This window comes from Labrus mixtus, chromosome 18 (assembly GCF_963584025.1).
Source record: "Labrus mixtus chromosome 18, fLabMix1.1, whole genome shotgun sequence".
NCBI lineage: Eukaryota > Metazoa > Chordata > Actinopteri > Labriformes > Labridae > Labrus > Labrus mixtus.
In genome coordinates this window covers 24,930,641-24,947,422 of record NC_083629.1, presented here as the reverse complement: position 1 = coordinate 24,947,422, position 16,782 = coordinate 24,930,641, and positions in this window count along the sequence as shown.

The following is a 16,782-nucleotide window of genomic DNA, read 5'->3' as shown; positions in this document are numbered from 1 at the left end:
CTCAGTGAAATCTCCTCCTAATACAATAAAAGGTCTGACACCATGGAAGCTATAAGCGTTTATTTGTCTTTTTCCACCTTTATTTTAGAGACAGGACGGTGGATAGAATCAGAAATCAAGGAGAGAGAGTGTGTGGAGTGACAGGCAGGAAAAGGAGACTCAAGTCGGGTTGGAACCCGGGCCGCCCGCTTGGAGATATAACCTGGTATAAGCTAACAAAATAAAGGTCGTCCTGGAAGCGTCCATGATGCTTGTTTGACAACTCGTTACTGGAACGCTGTCGACTCCAGTGTGATGTGGTTCCCGCTCCATCCATGGCCGTAACCAGCTATGAGGTCACGAGGCTCTGGACCTCGGTCATTTTTTGCAAAAACAAGACGGTTACCAGTCAATCCATGAAGAACTTTCTCTCTATAGACTGAATCTCTCTCCTCTAAGGCGTCTAGTCTAGAGTTGTAGCTTATTGTTGTATCTGTTCTCTGTGTTGTCCCTTGTTTTTGTTTTGTTTTTTGTTTTTTGTTTTTTGTTGTTGTTGTTGTTGTTGTTGTTTGTTGTTGTATGTATTACTTTGTTTGTTTGGTCTGTAGTGTGTTATCTTTTGGTTTTGTATTGCTGTGTTGTACCTGTGTCTTTGTAAATATATGTTTGGGACCCCCTTGAAAACGAGGTGATACACCTCAAGGGGCTTATCCTAATATAATACATTTCTCAACTAAGAGGCTTTTACTTTGAAAATACTCATACAGAAATGCTTCGTAGTTAACAAGACGCACCAGACGCCTAGTTGTACCTTGCTCAAGGGAGTGCTCAGGAAGTGATCTGGCACCTCTCCAGCTGCCAGACCAATGTCCAGATTTCTGTCAGGACCTAAAGACAATTTCAACCAAAACCTTAAAAAAGTGTATCTCAAGAAAATCCCTGCCTTTAATAACTTAGTAGGTTAACAATAAATGGAATGTGTTTGGAGTATGTCATTTTAGTAAAACGGCATCTGTGGTCCTGAAACTGAGGGTGTTATTGCAGAAGCCGATAATGTGAAATATGTACATTTGTTTATTATTATTTGAATACGAGTGTGACTCAATACAGACGAGTGGAGACGGTCTCGTACTTTTCTCCCTTATTTTAAAGCTACAACAGTTCCAGTCGTTGGGAGTAAAATACTTTGACATAAAAACATGTTGCTGATGTTTTTATGTCCCTGCTCATGATGTATGTTCAGTCGACCCGCGGCCCTGATGTGCACGCCTCGTTTCTTCCCCGTTGAATAATTCAGGTGTGCAGGTTGTTTTATGTGCATGTTTATGTTCACACACAGACTCCAGCGTCGGCTGACGGCGAGGATAACGACCCTTTGTTGTCTTCCTCTGATGAATGACGGTTTAAAGGTTGACGCTCACATCTCTTTCATCTCCGTCAGAGAGACTCTGCACCGACTCAACTTCTGCGCGGCGTCACTTTTATTTTGGCCTTTGTCTCGGAGATCGATTGAGGGAGGGCGAGCAAAGTGTCATTAACATGATTAGAGGCTAAACAAAAGAGATGGCCGCTGGGTTTGAAGCTGCACACAGACGTAGAAGCTGAGCATGTTTCAACTTGTTTCCTTCCAGTATTTACTTAATGGGCTCAGAAATATGTGGCCTGTGTGCGTTGTAATCATTAAAGCCCTCCTGTCAGGTTGTATTTCTTCTCGCTATCGACCCACATATCTGGAGGTAACATGTTCAAGGGCATGAAAAATGTCGAGGCCTGTAAATCCTCTCATTGTTGCCCCGGGGAGTTTGACTTCCAATAATTGATGCCTGCTCTCATACATCACCCGCCCGCTGTTCCTGCAGAAGTCTTTAAGCTAAAAGTCTCGCTGGTTCACACCTCGTCCAGAGGTCCGTTTTGTGTCATCTGTTTTTTTGGAGATTGACCTCCCCGACACTGAACTCAATAATGTCTCCATTAATCTGCGGACAGTGATTTATAACAGGAGACACTTGTAATAAAACGTTGCCCTCCAGGCTTCACACAGCCTGTTGTGCTTCCTGCACAAATGAAACCTGCTTCCTTTAATAGAGATAATCCTGAGTGGCGTGTCAGCTCAGCCAAAGTCTCATATTAAAAAACGATCAGTGTTTATGAATGTGGTGGGAAACACTAAGTGGCAAAAGGAAACGTGCTTCACTCTAACAGGAGTGCAGATACGGTGAAAGAAAAGCGACTCTTCGAGAAGTTAAATTATTCATCACATTTCTTTGAAATAGAAAATTCATCAAAGTGAGAAACGAGAAGATTCAAAGAAACGTAGTGGAATAAAGTCCCCAGTTTCCAAAGAATAATCCTCAAGTAAAGTACAGATACACAAAAAAAGCTTTTCCTATTTTCCTTTTGTTAAAGAGCTCATCTTCTCCTCATCTTCTCCTCATCTTCTCCTCATCGTCTCCTCATCTTCTCCTCATCTTCTCCTCACGTTGTCAGTCTGAGAAACCTAAAGAGCAGCTCAAAAACCTCCTTATTTATCCTAAACTGGTGCCAGTAAAAACCTTAATTTCAGCCCGTTTCAGTTCCTGTCTCTTTAAGCCCCTCCCCCTCCCCACTCTCTTCCGATTGGCCAGCTCTCTGGAAGCCTTCAGCGGGACAGACACTGCAGGGCTGCCAGGGGAGGACTGCTCTCCAGTGCTGGGAGAAGAGAGTCTTTGTAAAGAGGTTTCAGCGGCTTACCCCCGACTTCTACAGACAGTCGTTGACTGGATCGGCAGCGAATGGCGGCGCAGCGTTCGGCGCTGACGGACCTCAGCGCCCACAGAGTATGTGGAGATCGGGGGTGACTGGAGACTGTCTCTAACAAAACGTCCTCTTAAATTCAAAGTGTTAGATTTAGAGGAACACAAGGATAAATATCTGATCAGAATATTACTGTTGGCTTTTAAAAGTCCTTAAACAGGAAATGGATGAAAAAATAAAAAATGTTCTACATCTTGTTCTTATTCAGAAACAGTAAGCTCCTCGGTTCTGTGGTTCACATGTTGCAGTATTTTGGGAAAGCATTATGGACAAAGACACTCAGACTTTCTGCAGGTTATGTGCGATGTAAATTATACTGTGCTTTTCCTTTAAAAAAAAGAAAAATGTTGAAAGTGTGAGTTCGTCGGAGGAAGGTGAAACTTGAAGTCTTCATTGTCTCCCTGAGAGTCTCTCTTTAAGATGATAAATGTATTTGATCATCATAAAGAGAGACGGTGAGCGGGAGCCTCTCTCATTAAAAAAAAGAAATGGATGAATGCATTGATCTGGTTTATAACTTTTACTTTAGGAACACTAAAAGATGCATTTATTGAAAAAGTGTGCAAAATTGATTCCACATGTTTCTAACTCTCAGACCAGACGTTCTGTAAACTTCCTGTTTGATTTTAGTTTTCATCTTTCTGTTTGTATTTTTAAAACAATATATAAAAAATAAAGTAAAAATGATGTCAGACAATATAAATACTCAAGTTAAGTACATGCAACCTAAAAAGTCTATTAACTTCATGATGGAATATTTGGACCTTTTTTTTTATTTCGCACTGCAAAGATGTACTTTCCTGCCGATGTTTCTCTCTCTCTCTTCTCCTTCAGTTTAGTCATTTTATCTCCTCTCCTTAACCCGCTCCCTCCACATTAAGCTTTCCTTGTTTGAACACTTTGTGCACGAGTTAGACAAGTCAAACAATCCTCTCTGCCGTGTAATGTTTACCACCCGTTTAAGACGCCCAGAGAGAGAGGGAGAGAGAGAGAGAGAGAGAGAGAGAGGGAGGAGAGAGAGAGAGGCTGTTTATCTCTCTTCTGGTTAAAGAGGCCGTGCAGTAACCAGGATGTGTGTGAGGATTTAAGACTTCCTCCTGCTCTCCTCTGTTTAGAAATTCTGCAGAGGATCCATCTATTCCTCCTTCGCTGTAATGAACCTCCCTGAGGGGGCTCCGGGCGCACCATGTGAAGACGCCTTAGTACCCGAGCGATTCATTACCTCGGAAATGTGAGCTTTTGTTCCGTTTTCAGCAGAGCCCCATTAATCTTGGGCCGCCTCCTGGCATGCAGGGCCAGGTACTGCTTTGGTAATTACAGTTAATCATCATTCAGGACCGCAGGCTCCTCACTGGCTCCCATGCAGGGGCAAATCTACCCCCCCCCCCCCCCATCCTACTGAAACTGTGTCCCCGTTGAACCAAAAAGAAGCCTCATTTCTTTCCTCCTGTTTTGTCCTGGAAACAGAACCAGAAGAGTTTTGGTAAGTTTTGGCCTCTAGTTGCACAAACAAGTAAACATCCCAGCCCCCCCCCGGCCCCTCGCAGCACCACCGCCACCTCCAAACATTTACACTACCCAGCTGTCAGCGGTGCACGGTTAACTGGAGCCTACTGTTCACCTGCCGTTTATGATGGTGATTAATGGACGGATTACAAGGTGGATAATTTTCAGGAGCAACAAGCAGAAAGAGACCATCTGCACCTCTGCGTCCGCGGAGTGCAGAGAGGAGCGCGAGGAGACGCAGATAACTTCATCACCTGGGTGTTTTTTACTGTCACTGAGAAGCACGCAGAGCCGGGGCTGGTTATTAGGGACGAAATAAATAAATGCATCAGTCCTCTTGTGGCTGTGCGGATATAATCAGCATCAATATGAAGATTTTATGAAGTGTTGAAAAGAACCACATTCATCTTCTGGCATAACGGAATATAAAAGTATAACTTGTTTTTTTAATCGGTGTTCTGGTTTCTATTTGAAGCGCGTTATTTGGGCTTCATTTGATGGGCCCATCATCACCTTCCATCTCCTCCTCATGTTCACCTTTAATGCCGTCAGTCTGTGAAACCTGCAGCTTCAAATTATCTTATTTATCTAGGATCAGTAAAAACCCTCATTTCAGACAGTCAGTTTCAGCTGCTGTCTCTTTAAGGCCCCTCCTCCTAACGTGCCCGCTTCCTTCTGATTGGCCAGCTCTCTGGAAGCCTTCCAGTGATGGCAGAACGCTGCAGGGCTACCAGGGGAGGGCTGCTCTCCAGTGCTGGGAGAAGAGACGTTTTTGCTTGTTTTTTGTTGAATTATATAAAAAGACAGTTAAAGGAGCAGTATGTAACTCTGACCCCTAGTGTTTAAAACGGGTACTGCAGTCTAAATTCTAAACATCATAGAGAGCTGTCTCCCCCCCTCTCTAGAGTCGATGCTCACACAGGTCACCATGTGGTGGACTCTGAAGCTTCAGTGTTTATCCAGCTCTGCATGGGTCTGTAAACCTTTCTGTGTTCTAACCTCTCTCCATTTTTCAAAAGCATCTCCAATATTGATCCTAGTTTGAGCACGTTTCTGCTCGTGGAGCTTATTAGAAACATGCAGAGGCTTTTTAGGTCGGGTACAATCACTTCTATCTGAACCACTTCTCTTGCCCGCTTCCATCGCTGCAACACCTGTTGACCTGATAACTGCTCTCATATCTGGAAAACCGAGGGGCGTCCAAAACTGCCGTGTTGGGGGTCGCCTTAAAAGCGCCTACCTTCTCTGGTCCAAACAAATCCAGAGCATTCAGGAGCAGAATCTAAAGTTAGAAGGAGGACATACTGGCTGCTGCATTGTTGTCAGAGAAGCCAGCACTTCAACATGTTTCCTTAATGATCAGATAGTAAGATACCTTTATCATCTCACTCTCTACACAGCTCACTGATTGGACCTTTAAGAAGATTTTTATCCTAAAGACAATAAGTGCACAAAGGGAACATTCACTCAGCTGTCGGCCTCATCCTTCACACACGTTCAGGTAATGATAATTAGAAGGACGGGGAAATCACTTTAAAAAGAAACAAATCAATTTGAGTTTGAATCTGAATGTTTTAAAGTGGATTCCTCTTTTTGAAACCGTATCTTTAACATACATTCAAAATGGACAAATGCCTTTACAATTAAATCCTTCAGCTGTGTTTAGTCCCAGCTGACCCTCCAGTCAATCATCTGTTCATCTGGTTATAGAAACATCGATCAGCTCACTGGTGCACATTCCTCTAAAGACCAGTCCACGAGCTCTCGGGGTATTGATTAACATTTTAGAAATGAGCAGAGTGGAGGATCAGTGTTTGCTGTTCTATTAGTAAAACGTGCCCAGAGCAGTTTTGTTGTTTGTCATCTGAACGGAGATAAATGCAGAGCTTTGAGGCTTCACTCGAGTCGACCTCCTTCAAGGAGAACAAATGCAAACCAGATTGTTGCTCTTATTTTACGTTTAGAAAGAATACACAAAAAACACTAAATCAGAAATGAGTGGGATTTAAGAAATGTTCAAAAAGGAGGATGAAGCTGGAGAAATGTTGCAGAATTAAAAATGCTCCAAACAACTAAATAATTCAGCAGATTTTCCCAAATTCTGAACCTGCAGTTTATAGACATGATCCTAGACTGACCCTGAATCACAATCAAGTAAACACAACACTATAGAGATGGATCGACTTATGCACTCAGTGTGCAAAGTTTCTGTGTTACAGCTTTTATCGGATTATAGATCCAAAAAAAAACTGGAAAATGGATTCAGTGTGCAAAGACCTAAAGTCACATTAGTAACATCGTTCTGTGCCCGAGTACACTTGCGTATGTCCACAGTCCGATACAGCATGAGGCAGTATGCACATTAGTTGGTTTGCAAATCCACCAAAAAGCAGAAAGAAGAAGAGGTAACCATGGCAACCAATCGCTACCTGAGTCCATCCTGCTAACTTTGGATGTTTTTGTCATTTCTGAGACGCCAACAACAACCAACTCTTCCTACTTCAGTTTGCGTTCACACATACTGCTCCTCCTGGATATATCAGCTTCCTGCAAGTGTGCAAGCCATAGTTACAGTAACCAAAGGGGGCGGGGCTTGACGAAGGGTCAATTAGCAAAATAGCAACATATTGAAAATGTCTACATTGTTACATGAAATAGGATGGTTGTTTCCTCTCACGCTGCCAACCAAAACGCTTAAGTTACTTTCCTAACTAGTTACAAACTTTTCAGTAACTGGTCGTGACAGATTCGGCCACTAGAGGTCGCCACCTCACGAGAAATGTAAATATGTCGTAAAAATAGTTTTACGATTTCTGTGAGGACAGTCCAGAGTTTGAGAAAAATAATATCACAGGCCGTATCCTTGTGAGTTTAAAAGATCTTATAAAAGTTATTAAATAATATTTATTATGATGATGTCACACAGAAACATACTTTAGATTCGTCCAGTGTTGTCCAGCTCAAACATGAGTTCTCTCTCTCTCTCTATGACGCCTCGCTGATCGTTTGCTTTTGCCTTTGTGTCCTCCTGCCACCTTAAACCGCAAGACACCTGTCTCTCTGTGTGACACTTTCAGCACACACACATACACACACACACACACACACACACCCTTTGAAAACCTCTGGGGGGGAGGGAGGAGGAGGGGGGGGGGGGGGGGTGAGTTCTGCCCAGCCATTTGGCACATTTTTGATGTTGAATCAAAAAAGACAAAATGAGAGAGAGAGAGGGAGAGAGAGGGAGAGAGGGAGCAATCTACGCTTTCCACTCCAGTGAAAGGCACTCTTTGTTGAGCACTCCTCCACAACCCTCCCTCCCCTCTGCCCCTCTCCCCCCCCCCCCCTCCAAAGCCCGGGTGGATTTTTCATTAAATGCTATCAGAAATGTGACTGGTCTCTATTCATGGGCAGATGGAGGGCTGGCTGTGCGGCTGGAGACCAAATAGCCTGAGTGGAGAATGACAGGAATCTGAGCTGTAGGTGAAAGTCCGGGTGGATGGACGAGGGAGACTTTAGAGGAAAATGTTCTTCTGCCTGGTTTTATTTGTGTTTAAAGGCCTTTTTCCTTATTCCTCAATAGAGTTTTTCTCCTCTCCTTTGTTTGAAAAGAAAAAGGAAAACAAACCCCACTTGTTTTTATATTCCAAAGCAGCCCTCTTTGTGTTCTGTGACTCCTCCTAAGTAAGACCTCCTTGTCCTGTTTTGTCCCCCCTCTCTTCTTAAAAAGCTTCTTAAAGAGTTAAGAGCACTCTGTGATTCCCCCCCCCCCCCCCCCCGGACAAAACAAGGTGACCGGATCCGTCCGCCGTTCATTTCTTCACCAAAGTGGAAAGAGATGAACCTCTCGTATTGTCAGAGCGCCTCTCGATTATGTCACAGGACAATGGGAGGCAGCGGGTTGGAAGAGAAAAACACAAACAATGATTTCCGCAACAGCAATTTAATCCTCATGGTGTTAAAAACCTGACACAAAGTGGACAAAAGCGAGGATGAATAAACCGCCGAATCTGAAGATTAAGCACAAAAAAAAGACCCTTTATCTGCGTTTGAAGTCTGAGACCTGCCAGCCGTCCTCAGCCTCTCTTTGTAAGCAGCCCCCGTGTCCCACAGCAAAACCACCTCCTCACTTTCATCTGCCCGTCATCTTAGAGGGCAATTAATGCCATTCAGGCCTGCACACACACACACACACACACACACACACACACACACACACACACACACACACACACACACACACACACACACACACACACACACACACACACACACACACACACACACACACACACACACACACAGAGGGAGAAAAGATGGTGGGAAGCTCGTCTACTTGTTGAAGCAGGTATAACACGCTTTTCATATTTTTTTCTGTTATTTTGTTTTATCAGTGTGTCAAGTTAAACTAATTTAATTTCCAGAAGTATTTAAGTTCATTTATATTTCTAAGATCATTAGTAAAAGAAAACAAAGTTATAAACAGTAAATACTGTGTGTTTTATTTTATCTACCTTTAAAGATTAAGACACTGGCCCTTTAAGAGAGGCTCAGTGAAGAAGACACACAGAGTGTGTGTAGGCTGAAAAACAAAGCTTGTGTAAAGCTGTGTGTGCTGCTTAAAGTCTTTCTATGTGATGTTTCACACTTAAATATATAAATCAAGTATCTCCTCTGAAAATAACTCTGTGAGTCATGACTGTCTACAATGGGTGTAACACCCGAGTCCCACTGTCTGTGATGTTTTCAGAGTTTTCAGAGTCCTATCTTCACTTTGTTTACATCGCCCGGACGGCCGGCTGACTCCTCCCCTCGTGTATAAAAGTTGTTTAATTGAGGGACTAGAGAAAAGAAGAATAACATACTGTACTCACTGCTTAACTGTGTTTCTAGATCACGCTCATTTCAGGTAAATTTACATGCAGTGTGAAGATACGAGCAGAATAAAGATCGCTAGCATTAGCATGCTAACACAACAATGCAGCGCAAGTTGTTTTGGTTTCATGCTGGTGCTCAAGGGCGACATTTGCTGGATCAAAAAATCTCATATAAAGACTTTAAGCAAAGTTGCTAAAAGTGAAGATGGACGAGTTCTGACCGGTTCATTTCAAAGGGTACAACACGGGCTCCTGACAACAGTTTAGTGGAGTCTAATTTGGTGCATATATGCGGCAGGAGCCATTTCTCCATCCGATCAAATTCAGCGGCGCCCTCCTCCCCGTCTCCCCCCCCCCCTTATTATCTATATTTGATTGGGCTGCTGTTTACAGGCAGCACAGCGTGGAAAGCAGCCAGGCTGTCGCTTAATGAATATTTCACTGCCTCCACACAATAAGCCTCCCATGATAGCCGATGTGAGCAGCGTCCCGCTCGGCTCGGCTCTGCGGCGTGCAATAACTCAGACTCATACTTGATAAAGCTGCATGTGAGAGGAGGCGGAGAGCCCCCCCGGGTTTTTTTTTATCGTTGACCTTTTTGCGCTTCTCTGCTGTAGTTCTGCTTCACCCAGGGGGACTCCCCCACTGTTTCTGCTCTGCTGTTCTCATACAGTGGGCCCCGGCGCCCGGCGTCTGCAGAGAGAGGCAGGGGAAATAAAGCCTCCCATTTGCATTACGTAATTTCATGCATTATTCAGAGCTTCGGAGAATCATTTTCACCTAGACAACTCCTCAGAGGGCAGCGAGGAGATAACTGTTAGTGACAGGACCGGCTCATGAAATGCAGAGTGACTTAACCACCCAATCTGCAGATATTATCCCCGGCCTGAATTGGAAATAGAAAGCGGCGCGCTCACACAGATGTGCTCCTACACAAACACTGTTTCTCTCTGATCACTGAGGGGGAACGAGATGCACAATTTACGGTAGCTCTCTTTTAAGATGCTTCTGATATTTTACAGGATTTCAAAGACTCGAGCGGGGGGGTGAATAGAGCTCTGAGGGTCAGAGGTAATGTGTTTTTTTAAATGCCTCACACACACAAAAGAATTAAAGATTATGGTTCAGAAACTGTTAGATGATGTGCTCACTTCTCTCCTCTGCAGCCTGTCGTGTAGTCAAAACAGAACAGAGTATAGAAAGCCTTTGTCTCCTCGTTTACTAAATATGACTAAGTTAAGAAGAATATTCAACCCTCACAGGGACCGCAAAAACATGCATTCAAGAAACTGCAGAGTGTTTACTTTACAGGAAGACATCAGAAGACTATACTACACAACTAGACAAATATATTCCACAATAAGAAACAGATTTGTACAAGTAGAACTCTGCATGCTGCAGAATAAATATCTAGCTCAAAATAACATACTCCACTTGTAAAACATCGACTTGAAAAACACAAGGTGCTAGAAGACAAATATTCTGCACAAGAAGAAATATACTGTAGGTATAGTCGGGGGTGGGTGTGTTAGTTTGGGTTCAATACTTATTGAACTTAAATGTGGTTTTGAAACGGAGACTTTGTTCAGAGTCTGTTGACATGATCTGTCTTTTTTAAAGGGCTGCGAGAGAGAGGGAGAGAGAGAGAGAGAGGGAGAGAGAGAGAGAGAGGGAGAGAGAGAGAGAGAGAGAGAGAGAGACAGAGAGAGAGAGAGAGAGAGAGAGGGAGGGAGAGAGAGAGAGAGAGAGACAGAGAGAGAGAGAGACAGAGAGAGAGAGCGAGAGGGAGAGAGGGAGAGAGAGACAGAGAAATAGAGCGAGAGAGAGAGAGAGAGAGAGAGAGACAGAGAGAGAGAGGGAGAGAGAGAGACAGAGAAATAGAGCGAGAGAGAGAGAGAGAGAGAGAGAGAGGGAGAGAGAGAGAGATAAAGAGAGAGAGAGAGAGGGAGAGAGAGAGAGATAAAGAGAGAGAGAGAAATAGAGCGAGAGAGAGAGAGAGAGAGAGAAATAGAGCGAGAGAGAGAGAGAGAGAGAAATAGAGCGAGAGAGAGAGGGAGAGAGAGATAGAGCGAGAGAGAGAGAGAGAGAGAGAAATAGAGCGAGAGAGAGAGGGAGAGAGAGAGCGCAGACAGGCCAATTAGTGCAAATCAAACAGCGACTGTAGCTCGTCAGCTGCATAGCACGGTTGCTCACGGCGACCGGACATTGTTTCTGTTATTGTCAGGTGATCACACAACAGAGGAGGAAAGTGTGAAAGAGCCCACGGCCCCTCGTTGGTGGTGCGGGCTGTTATCTCCGCCAGGAAAACACAGAAACACCACAGAGAAATAAAGCTTTCTCTCCTCCGTCTAATCAGAGACAATGGAGTGTATTTCATTAAGCCAGATAATGGTGTGTGCATTTCATTACCATAGATAACTAGGAAAATTTAGATGAGGGATGAGGTGCTCGTAAAGAGCCAGTTGGTAGCCATGGTAACCTGGATCTTGGCAAACAAAAGATAGGGGAGAACTGTTTGCTCGGGGAAAAGGGGGGAAACAGAGAGAGAGAGAAAAGGAGGCAGACAAGAGAGGAACCGCGGTCCCAGGCCGAGGCAGCCGGGCCGAACGCCTCCATGTTGTTTTTTTCTTCCTGTTTCCAGAGAGAGGCTCAGGTGATCCACCTTTGTTCTCTAAAAAGTTAAATATGCCCCCCTCTCCGCAGGATACCCCGGGATAATCACATGCTAATGCAGCCGCGGGGCCAAATGATAAACTTAATCATCCAAATTGTAAAAAAAAAAAGAACGCTCTGTAAGAAGACCTAGCCATCCACGACCCCCTCGTGTCCTCCTCGTGCTGCCAGTCAAACCTGACTTAATGTTGGGTGCTTACCCCGACAATAAGAAGAAAGGCCCTCGGAGCCTGAATCAGACCCGACCGTGACCTTGACCTTGGGAGATGGTTTCTCATTCATCCTGTTTCAGGGCTGTCAGTTTGAGGACAAAAAAACGGGACGGGTTATATTACAGCAGATAAAACTAAAGCAAAAGGAAATCCATTTATTTGCTTTTTTTGGCAGCGTGCAACATTAACCCCCCCCCTCTCCCCCCCTCTCATCAGATAGGAGTCTGTCATTACTGATGCAGGAACAACATTTGCCGGCTGGGAAATTAACGGATTGTGGAGTGAGCGGCAACTCAACGCAGCTGATTAGGAGTTTGTAAATTATAACATCGATTACAGCTTCTCACATTTCTCATCATAAATTGGCCCGTCAGGCTCCCGTAGGCTGTAATTACAACGCTGCCATATAATTAAACAGATTCAAACATTCTTTTTTTTATACTTTCTTGTCACTCTGAATTCATGCTTTTTTTTTCTTTAAAAGACTGAAAAACATGGAGACAAAAATGTTTTGTATTTCTTTTGTCAATTTTGCGTCTTTGTTTACTTCACTTTATTCATTTGTCGTTGTGATGAATCTTGAGCTTCTGATTTATAAATCTCCTTTTTTATGTTTTTTTTAATGTTTAAATTCTGAGAAGACAAAGATGAAGCCTTGAGGCTCATTTACGCTCGACGTCTGATCCACACACGGACACAGACGGAGTCCTCTGCCTCGTCTGTATTTCTGCACGTTTCCTGGAAGCTGGCGTTGCAATACCACTGGAAATCGTGGGGGGGCGCCATCGAGCAGTTCAAGCCAGAGCAGCAAAACACAACGAAGAAGAATAGTTTGGAAAATGTTTTATTGGGGGGGATTTTTTTAAGCCTTTATTTAAAGAGACAGGACAGTGGATAGAGTCAGAAATCAGAGAGAGAGAGAGAGAGAGAGAGCGAGAGAGAGAGAGAGAGAGAGAGAGGGGAATGACATGCGGGGAAGGAGACACAAGTCGGATTTGAACCCGGAAGGACTACAGCCTCCGTACATGGGGTGCGCTGCTAACTACACTAGGCCTGAAAATGTTGGAACTTTTTGAGGAAAGATTGTGGAAGTTGGTTAGAAACTGTAAACATATTTATGATGTTAGCTCGCCCGGGCACAAGGACAGACAACTACAACAGAACAGCGGGGCGGAGATCGGACGGCAGCAAAGGAGAAGTGGAGGTCCACCTGAGGTATTTTTTATAGTTTTTGCTATTTTTTTTTACATCCATCCCGACGATAACATTTCTTTAAATTATGATTGTTATTGTTGTGATATTTGAAGCTTCTGAGATCAGTTTTTCTAAAAACCTTTGACTTGCTATCAAGCGGACGCTCCTGTTGAAGAAGAGCCAAACAACTGCAGTTCCTCGGGTGTCCACTTGAGGCAGCTTGCAAAAGCCATGGAATCCCAAATAAGTCCAACCATAGACTAAATATGAACGGACGAGGCCTGAGTGACCCGTCTGTTCCTGCAGGGGGCGCTGGAGTCCCATCGATGGCGGTCTCCATGCTGGAAATGCTGTCTCAGTCTAACTTTCAGTCAACCTAACGACAGGCTGAGAGCTGGAGCTGAGGCGGGTTTAAACCTCCTGACAAACCGTTACACCGCGCCCACCTGTCAATCAGGTCAGCTACACGCCTTATTGTGAATAACTCTTATCCTTCATCAAATCAAAACTGATGAGTCATCAAAACATTCACCCCCCGTACAGTGTGTGTCCATCGAGACATGAGCTAATCACACCTATTTGGTTTTTTGAACCAGGCTGTAAACATGTTAATCTCTGCTGTAAAAACAGGCTTTAGTTCTCACTCTTCTTTTCTGAAGTCTGGAATTCAGCGCATCAGACGACACAGACAACAAGAAATAACTCCACATGTTGTTCAGCCATTAGGGGTGAAAGCAGATAGGACTCCATATGGACAACTCGTCTCCCTGTAACCGCTGATACTCCACTTTAACAGGAATGCAGCGACGCTCTCAAACCTCTGATCCTGAGAGAAAATAAATCCATCTTTGAAACTTTGATTTATCCTGAGCACAGTTTGAGAGTATTTTCACATTCACACACTGCCTCCCTCACATTCAGCAGCACTCGTCCATATTTGGATATATATTGAATTCTCAGAGTGCAGCTGCAACTCGAGAAGCTCCCGGAGAAAATTCATTAAAATGTATGAATCTGCGGACTCTTTGTGACAGTATTGACGGAGGCTTGTTGGAGGGATATAAGCAAGCGAGTGGAAATAAGAGATTCATGTTTGACACGTTTCTGATATTAATGAGATGTATTAAATATTAGCCACTGGTTGGTCCACAGCTAACGAGATGCAGGTTGCTCTCTGAAAACACAGCGGGGGGGGGGGGGAAGCAGTGCACTCGCCCCAAAAATAACATCGACATGGACAGACCTGGAGCAGAAAACGTACCCTTCAAAGACCGTTGGACAAAATGAACTCTGAAGCCGGTTGCACATCCAGCGTTCCCTCCATCCGGAGTAACCGGAGAGGAAACCGTTTCCTGGGATGTCCGTTATCTAAACATGAGAAACCAACATGGAACCTGATTTTTGAAAACAATGAAAACATCTCAGGTGAAAACACACACACACACACACACACACACACACACACACACACACACGAGGGTGAATCCAGCCTGCGACACTCAGGCATGATAATGTGGATTCCCCTGATGATGTGTGTGTGTGTGTGTGTGTGTGTGTGTGTGTGTGTGTGTGTGTGTGTGTGTGTGTGTGTGTGTGTGTGTGGAACCAGACTCCAGTCTTGGCCCACAGTAATAAGATCAGCCTGTTTTGGGCCTGACAGGCTGAGACCCCCTTTCAGGGTGGCCCATCTGGCCAGCGCCCAGACCTCGGCGCCAGCCACCGACTCCTCTGTGCGGGGACCCATCTGTGGTCCTGTGTGGTATCGACCATCCCTCTGCCAGGGCCTGTCCCGGACCGCACATGGGTCCACTGGTCTGTGTGTGTTCTGCAGATGGGATATCGGGGACAACCTAATAGCAGCAGATCACTCAAAGTGATTGTGATTGTGTGTGTGTGTGTGTGTGTGTGTGTGTGTGTGTGTGTGTGTTGGCCTGAAGGTGTGCAGATGGGCTGCAGCAGGATGATTTCAGGTAAGCAGACGAACCTGCTGAAAATTCACTCAAAATTAACTCAATTTCAAACGTTTGTAAATCAAGTTCAGCTTTTAAATTTAAGTCTCCTGCTGCCTTGAAGTAATCATCTCGACATCTTCAACTTTAATAAACGAGTGTAAGTCGATTTGTCCCAACCATCAAAATCCTTCCAGTTCAGAAAAATCAAGTGTCTCACAGTTCATGAGACATGTAGACACTAAGGACGTTTTTACACCTCTGGATCGTTTGCTCTGGTCTGAATCAGGGACCAGTTTGATCCATTGCTGCATAATTAGAGAGGGCCCGCGGTGGTTACTTCCTGCAGTCGGGAAATGTTTGGTCAGAAAACACCTTTTGTTATTCTGGCTTTACAAAACCAACATCAGGTGTTTTCAGATCAAACAGTTCTGGGAACTTTTTTAAAGAGGAACTTTCCACTAAAGAGTTCCCTGAGACCTGCACACCATGGTGACTTTTTTCTGTCTGTACTCACATCGCCGTGGTACCTACTGTGAAGCAGGAGCTAAAAAGGTTCCACTAAACGCGGCTCTAGGAACTAAAATAGTTCTTAGTTCCTGCGGTGAGAAGGAGTTAACGGTTCCTAGAACTATGAAGAAGTTCCTGCGGTCTTTATAAATGTGACATTTCTCACTATGACAGTTTAGTTTGACTGCAGGAAACAGTAACATAATCTTAAACTGCGATACGATTATCGTAAAAATAAATCGATATCCCAGTCTGTTTCGATACCATGGCAACAAAAGTAGAAGTCCTAGGCAGCAAATATTGGATAATTTCATGTTTTCAATGATCAAAAACTGCAGACTATCTCCTCTGCACTCTGTTGAAGATTGCACACAAACGTTTTTGATGGATGTTTTTTTAGGTTGTTTTTGAACTTTTCGATACCATCAATCATTAAAATAACAGAGATTTCATTGTTGTAAAATATGGGGTATCAAAAAGTATCGAGGTATCCAACATTTTGACAACCTGAGCTGCAGATACTTCAGTAACCTATAGCAGAGAAAATAAAGGAAGTGGCTTCATTTTCTACGCTCTCATCTTAAACATGTAGACTGAAGAGTTGCAGGAAGATAATAATATGAATCAATCACGACAACTCGAACAAATCTCAGGTCAAAATGATTCACAGCTCATATTAAATGTATCTTTGATCGTTTTGTGTGTTTTCACAATAAAGAAAAAAAAGATCCTCTGGGAAATATCGGACATGTTTCCTTTCGTCTCAGTCTGCTGGAGGGGCGTGTTGCTGTTTGGGTTTGATTGACAGCAGCTGGAGAGCTGAGTGGCGGCGTAACACCGCGGGGACAGAGGCAATAAAAAGAAACTTGTGCTGTAGCTGCACGCCATGAGCAGACAGCGTGATGTCAGTGGTACACCAAACACAAACCGTCAGTACGGACACAAGATTATCTTTAAAGGGGGGAATATTGCACATGTAGACGCTGAGGATTGGATTACTTTGAGTCGCCGAGGCCACTTATCCTCGAGTATGTTGCTGTCCGTAAGCGTTCAGTTTCTCTGTAATTCAGTTCCGGCGTGTTGAGAGCGAGA